We start from the raw sequence: 6703 nt of genomic DNA on the forward strand, positions 1-6703 counted from the left end.
CCATTGTTTACACCGCTGGCTGCACGGAAAACGCTACAAAATAGATGTAAGATTTATATTATAAAGCAACTTTGTATCGGATTTTGTGGTCAAACCACCTTCTTTATAAATGACTTAGTCCGGTGTCACATCTGCGCTGGTACGGTCGGTCGGAGGCTCCGGCGCAGAGCCGGCTCGAAATACCAGAAGACAAAGGGCTGCATGAAACGTCTTCTTCAGTCCGTAAGACAGTCAGCTGGGCGGAAAGTAAGCAGACCCCATTATAGTCAATGGGGGCCGCCCGGCGCGGTTCGGTTCTCTCCAGAGATGCAGCCGTTCGGCCGAGGGATTCCCCTTTCAGCTCGCCCAACAGACCCTCCACATCATCCCAGTGTTTTCCCGGCTTTGTCCTCAGTTGCCCCTCTGACGCTGTGGAGCCAGATCCCATATTATGAGGTCCAGCATCCAACCCATGGAGTGGTTACGGCTCAGCGGGGCGTGCGGCGTGCCGGCCCTCTGCGCACTCATATAGATAATGCGATTTGCCGCATGGCCGGACATTTTCTCAGCTCCACTTCTCTGCTATTTCTCCTTGTTTTAAGGATTTACACAGGAATGTTCATTCTGTTCCCTCACTGAAGGAGAAAATCAACAAGTGGGAGGGGCTTGACCCCGCGGGACCCTGCTTAGCTTGCAGTCAGTTCGTCATACGGTTTTATGCATTGCACTGGTCCACGGGCGGCAGGCGGGCAGTGCCGGAAATCTCCCATTACTTGTCCTAGAACCTGTTCACATCTCACTATGGCCACTGATCCGGGCTTCTGTCGGCCTTTCCATTTGCAATCCCACAAATGGCGTCTTTGGATGGGACCTGAATGGCGCCTAACTCGCTCATTAATGAGATCTCCGGAAACGGAGACCCATGCGCTGGTCTTGGCAGGTTTCCCTTGTTTTTGGAGTTTTGTTCCAGAGAGAATAACATGGTGGACCCTAAAATGCCAGAAATGAAGGAAACCTATTGGACTGGGAGGGGCAGATCGAAGTAATGGCAGGAGATGCGATACGTTCAGGGGTGACATTACTGGAATTTAAATGGAAACCCCAACAAAACCCCCAAACAGACGCCATAACGAGATATGAACAGGCACAGATACACTCATCGTCAGTAACATCCCCCCCCCCCTAGAAGGGCCGCCTCTAGCTTGGATACAAGATGTGATACGGGGGGGGGGGGGGGGGTAGAGGCTCTAGTACCCTGTTGTACCACATCTAGCTTGGATACAGGATGTATTACGGGGGGGGGGGTAGAGGCTCTAGTACCCTGTTGTACCATCTCCAGCTTGGATACAAGATGTGATATGGGCAGGCATGGAGGCTCTAGTACCCTGTTGTATCGCCTCTAGCTTGGATACAAGATGTGATACAGGCGGGCATGGAGGTTATAGTACTTTGTTGTACCGCCTCTAGCTTGGATACAAGATGTGATACAGGCAGGCATGGAGGCTCTAGTACCCTGTTGTACCACCTCTAGCTTGGATACAAGATGTGATACGGGTTGGCATGGAGACTCTAGTACCCTCTTGTACTGTCACTAGCTTGGATACAAGATATGATACGAGAGACATAGATCCTGTAAACTCGTAGGCTGGTGAAGTTGTAGTCCCAGACCGTCCCATACATGTTCTATTGGTGATAAATCTGGTGACCGGGCAGCCACGGCAGTGTGACAATGTTGTGGGGGCTCCTGAGACCCCCTTGTGTGTGCGGCCGAGCATTATCCTGCTGGAAGCCGCCATGAGAGGAACACATGTGGCTGCAGGATGTCCTGAACATATCGCTGAGCTGTCATTGTCCCTCGTACCACCACTAGGGGTGACCGACTGTCGTATGTGATGCCCCCCCCAGACCATCACACCAGCAGGGGGCAGTGTGCCGCTCCACAGCAAAGGCAGGATTGAGGCGCTAGACTGTTTTTGACAGGGTATAGCAGCGACATGAATCAGCCGTAGACATATTTGTTAATGATGCAACCAGAAAAGATGGTGGTTAAAGGGGTTGTCCAGGTGAGAAGTAACTGTTAGGTCTGCTACCTGTGTCTGCCGCCCTCTTGCTATATCCGGCAGACGCGGGCATTGCTCTGCTTCTTCTCCTTGACTGTATTCTTTGTTTTATTTTCTACCAGCAGTGAGAGAGTTAACCCCTCCCAGTGTAGCTGCAGCTTAAATAGCAATTACCCTCCTATTTAAGCGAGCCGGGGACCCTCCCCTCTTGCCTCAGAATTGCTGTGTGTTTGCTTCTGACACCCAGCACATCTAGATTGCCTAAGACTGATCTGTCTTTTGAGCCTGTATCTGATTATTTTGTATTTCTTTGCCTTATGTTTTAGCCTGTCCAGTCTGCGCATTGTTTCTGTGGTAGTCAGTCCTGTTCTGTGCTTTGTGTACACTGTCCCAGTTTGCTGTCAGGGATAGTCAGCCCCAAGGTTCCAGCACGGGGCCGTTCTTATCAGGACGCCTACTCTGCTTATAGGCAGGGCATCTTTCTGCTTAAAGGAGATGTCCCGAGGCAGCAAGTGGGGTTATACACTTCTGTATGGCCATAATAATGCACTTTGTAATGTACATTGTGCATTAATTATGAGCCATACAGAAGTTATAAAAAGTTTTATACTTACCTGCTCCGTTGCTAGCGTCCTCGTCTCCATGGAGCCGACTAATTTTTGGCCTCCGATGGCCAAATTAGCCGCGCTTGCGCAGTCCGGGTCTTCTGCAGTCTTCTATGGGGCTCCGTGTAGCTCCGTGTAGCTCCGCCCCGTCACGTGCCGATTCCAGCCAATCAGGAGGCTGGAATCGGCAGTGGACCGCACAGAAGAGCTGCGGTCCACGGAGGAAGAGGCCATCTTCAGCGGTGAGTAGAGAAGTCACCGGAGCGCGGGGATTAAGGTAAGCGCTCCGGTGAGCTTTCTTTACCTCCCTGCATCGGGGTTGTCTCGCGCCGAACGGGGGGGGGGTTGAAAAAAAAAAAAACCCGTTTCGGCGCGGGACAACCCCTTTAACTATGGGCAAGTTACCTATCTCAATTTTCCCTGCTTCGATACCTCTGGGGTCAGCTGCCAGCCATACCAGGTCTGGTCTAAAAGCCAGGTTTGGTTGGTTAGCACAGTGGGTCCACACCCAGAGCCCTAACAGTAACTCTTTAAAAGTTGATCCAGGTCTGTTGAAACAATAAAATCAGGGGTACTTCCAGCGACACATTGCCTTGTACTTGGACGACCCCTTTAAGTTCTTAAATATAGGGGTAGTTCAGACCCTCAACAAAAAGCGTTTATGCTATAACAACAAGATGATAAAGTTCCGTTAGGTAGGATTCCAGCCGGTCTTTAGTAGAGGGGAGCCGGATCCTCTCAGGACGATTCTGTTTATTACATGGCCTCCCAGGTATCTATAGCACCGTATAGTCATACGCTGACCTGTGGCTGCCCAGCAGAGGGCAAAAGGACTTATCATCTGTTGAGTCTATAGGGCTGTATATCATGAACAGTGTGTGGACCTAGTCAATGGGGCTGAATGATTGCCCACATGACAGCTATCACACTGCACTGTCTTGACCTGAGGGTGGTGGCCGCGTCGTAAGACTCCTGCCGTGGGCACCAAGAAGGCTCGTCCTGCTAGTATGTGCGATCTACCGGAGTAAGGACTGCTATAATCGGCATTCTGAGGCCACACTCACGCCTGGTTTTGACCTCCGATAGAATTTCAGTTTGCAAACAATGAATATAGGGGAAGCGCCGGATGCGGTACCTGTCAGACCCAAACGGTGCCAGGCGGGTCCCACTGACCGTAATTGGATCCGTTTGGTTTCCGGCAATCTTTCTGGATGAATTATGTTATTTCATGGAGGATTCTGCGCCGCCGGCTCTGAACTGATGTGAACGCGGCCTAAATCTACACGCTATTCTCATTCATGTGATAGAGAATGAACAGTGAGCGCCATCTGGTGATCGCAGGCAGAAGCGCACTTCTACAGCCACTACAAGAAATCTACGGGCGGATTGACACGGGTCATTTTGTCGTGCGAAACGCACAAAACTGGTACGACATCGAAACCGTTACTTTAAATTGGTCTTTTTACAGCAATGCAGAAAACTCGTCCATTATTTGCTGTGGGTGAGTTAAATCGCATCGCACTTGCGTGTACGCGTGCGTCTCATGTGAGGGCGAAGCAATTGTAATATGTTCCTACTGAAACAACATATGACTTTTCCATGTATCGTGATGCGGTGAAAAATCACGGGTTTGAGCGTGCGATATCGGTCCAGGTGTCTCGCGGTGATATCACGCTCGCCGTGTAAAAGCAGCTTGAGGCCACGTTCACATCTGAGGAAATCATGTGACATTTGTGCGTTGCGAATCGTACAAATGTGAACCCCGTACAGAACGCATCACCAATTGGTCACCATGGAGCCGAAAAACACATCACGCGGCAAGTGAGGAGAGCGTGAGTGCGATGCCAGGCAGCCCATTGAGAACAATGATGAAGGGAGGCGTTTTTGACACAAACGCCTCGGATCTATGGGGGCATCGCACGTTCCAGAGTCCAATATCGGGCCGCGGCTCAAAGCCTTCTATCGTGTTCCCCCGTGTGAAATTGGCATTAGAGACATTACGGCCCCCACCCAGTGCAAAAAATGTTTTGCTTCCCCCCTTCACTACCCCATCATGAAAAATATAAGCTATGTATCACACTGATAGGCCATCTGCCTGTATTCTGATTGTGCCGATGCAGCAAACCCGCATCAGAACAGCTCTGGCAATAAATGCAGTGCCAGAACCAAGGTCAGTACATATATACAGCACCAGAGTTAACCTCAGTACATAGATACAGCACCAGAGCCAAGCTCAGTACATAGATACAGCACCAGAGCCAAGCTCAGTACATAGATACAGCACCAGAACCAAGGTCAGTACATAGATACAGCACCAGAGCCAACCTCAGTACATAAATACAGCACCAGAGCCAACCTCAGTACATAAATACAGCTCCAGAACCAACCTCACTACATAAATACAGCACCAGAACCAACCTCACTACATAAATACAGCACCAGAACCAAGCTCAGTACATAAACACAGAACCAAAACAAAGCTCAGTACATACATGCAGCACCAGAGCCAACCTCAGTACATAAATACAGCACCAGAACCAACCACAGTACATAAATACAGCACCAGAACCAACCACAGTACATAAATACAGCACCAGAACCAACCACAGTACATAAATACAGCACCAGAACCAACCACAGTACATAAATACAGCACCAGAACCAACCACAGTACATAAATACAGCACCAGAACCAACCACAGTACATAAATACAGCACCAGAACCAACCACAGTACATAAATACAGCACCAGAACCAACCACAGTACATAAATACAGCACCAGAACCAACCACAGTACATAAATACAGCACCAGAACCAACCACAGTACATAAATACAGCACCAGAACCAACCACAGTACATAAATACAGCACCAGAACCAACCACAGTACATAAATACAGCACCAGAACCAAGCACAGTACATAAATACAGCACCAGAACCAAGCACAGTACATAAATACAGCACCAGAACCAAGCACAGTACATAAATACAGCACCAGAACCAAGCACAGTACATAAATACAGCACCAGAACCAAGCTCAGTGCATAAATACAGCACCAGAACCAAGCTCAGTGCATAAATACAGCACCAGAACCAACCACAGTACATAAATACAGCACCAGAATCAACCACAGTACATAAATAAAGCACCAGAATCACCCTCAGTACATAAATACAGCACCAGAACCAAGCTCAGTACATAAATACAGCACCAGAACCAACCTCAGTACATAAATACAGCACCAGAACCAACCTCAGTACATAAATACAGCACCAGAATCAACCACAGTACATAAATACAGCACCAGAATAAAGCTCAGAACATACATGCAGCACGAGAACCAACCTCAGTACATACATGCAGCACCAGAACAAAGCTCAGTACATACATGCAGCACCAGAACCAACCTCAGTACATACATGCAGCACCAGAACCAACCTCAGTACATACATGCAGCACCAGAACCAACCTCAGTACATACATGCAGCACCAGAACCAACCTCAGTACATACATGCAGCACCAGAACCAACCTCTGTACATAAATACAGCACCAGAAGGAACCTCAGTACATAAATACAGCACCAGAACCAACCTCACTACATAAATACAGCACCAGAACCCAGCTGAGAACATAACTACAGCACCAGGATCAAGCTGATCTCAGACTGCACATAACGTTGCTTCTTTCACTTCTGAATGGTACCAAGAGCGCAGCGCCAATCATCACCTGGCGATCACTACTGAGCGCTGCCATCTTTCCGGGGTGACAGCCCATCCCCACCTCTCCTGACCGCCGGCAGCTCTCAGTGGCGGTTGCTGGGTAATGTTGCTCTTGCTGTTGGCAGGGAACGCTCAGTATTTGAGGGAGGAGCGCCGTTACGTGCGGGATGGAATCAGACGCGCCATTCCCGCTGTGCGAACCGACCCTAAAGGGGTTTCCATGGACTAAAGTATTCTCAGGATAGGTCATCAATAGTCGATCAGCGGAGTTCATCATTCACAGCCCCGCCATCTGCAGCGGCCGCGGGTCGGTGCGGGATTCCAGGATGGCATAT

Source organism: Eleutherodactylus coqui, chromosome 11, assembly GCF_035609145.1.
Source record: "Eleutherodactylus coqui strain aEleCoq1 chromosome 11, aEleCoq1.hap1, whole genome shotgun sequence".
Classification (NCBI taxonomy): domain Eukaryota; kingdom Metazoa; phylum Chordata; class Amphibia; order Anura; family Eleutherodactylidae; genus Eleutherodactylus; species Eleutherodactylus coqui.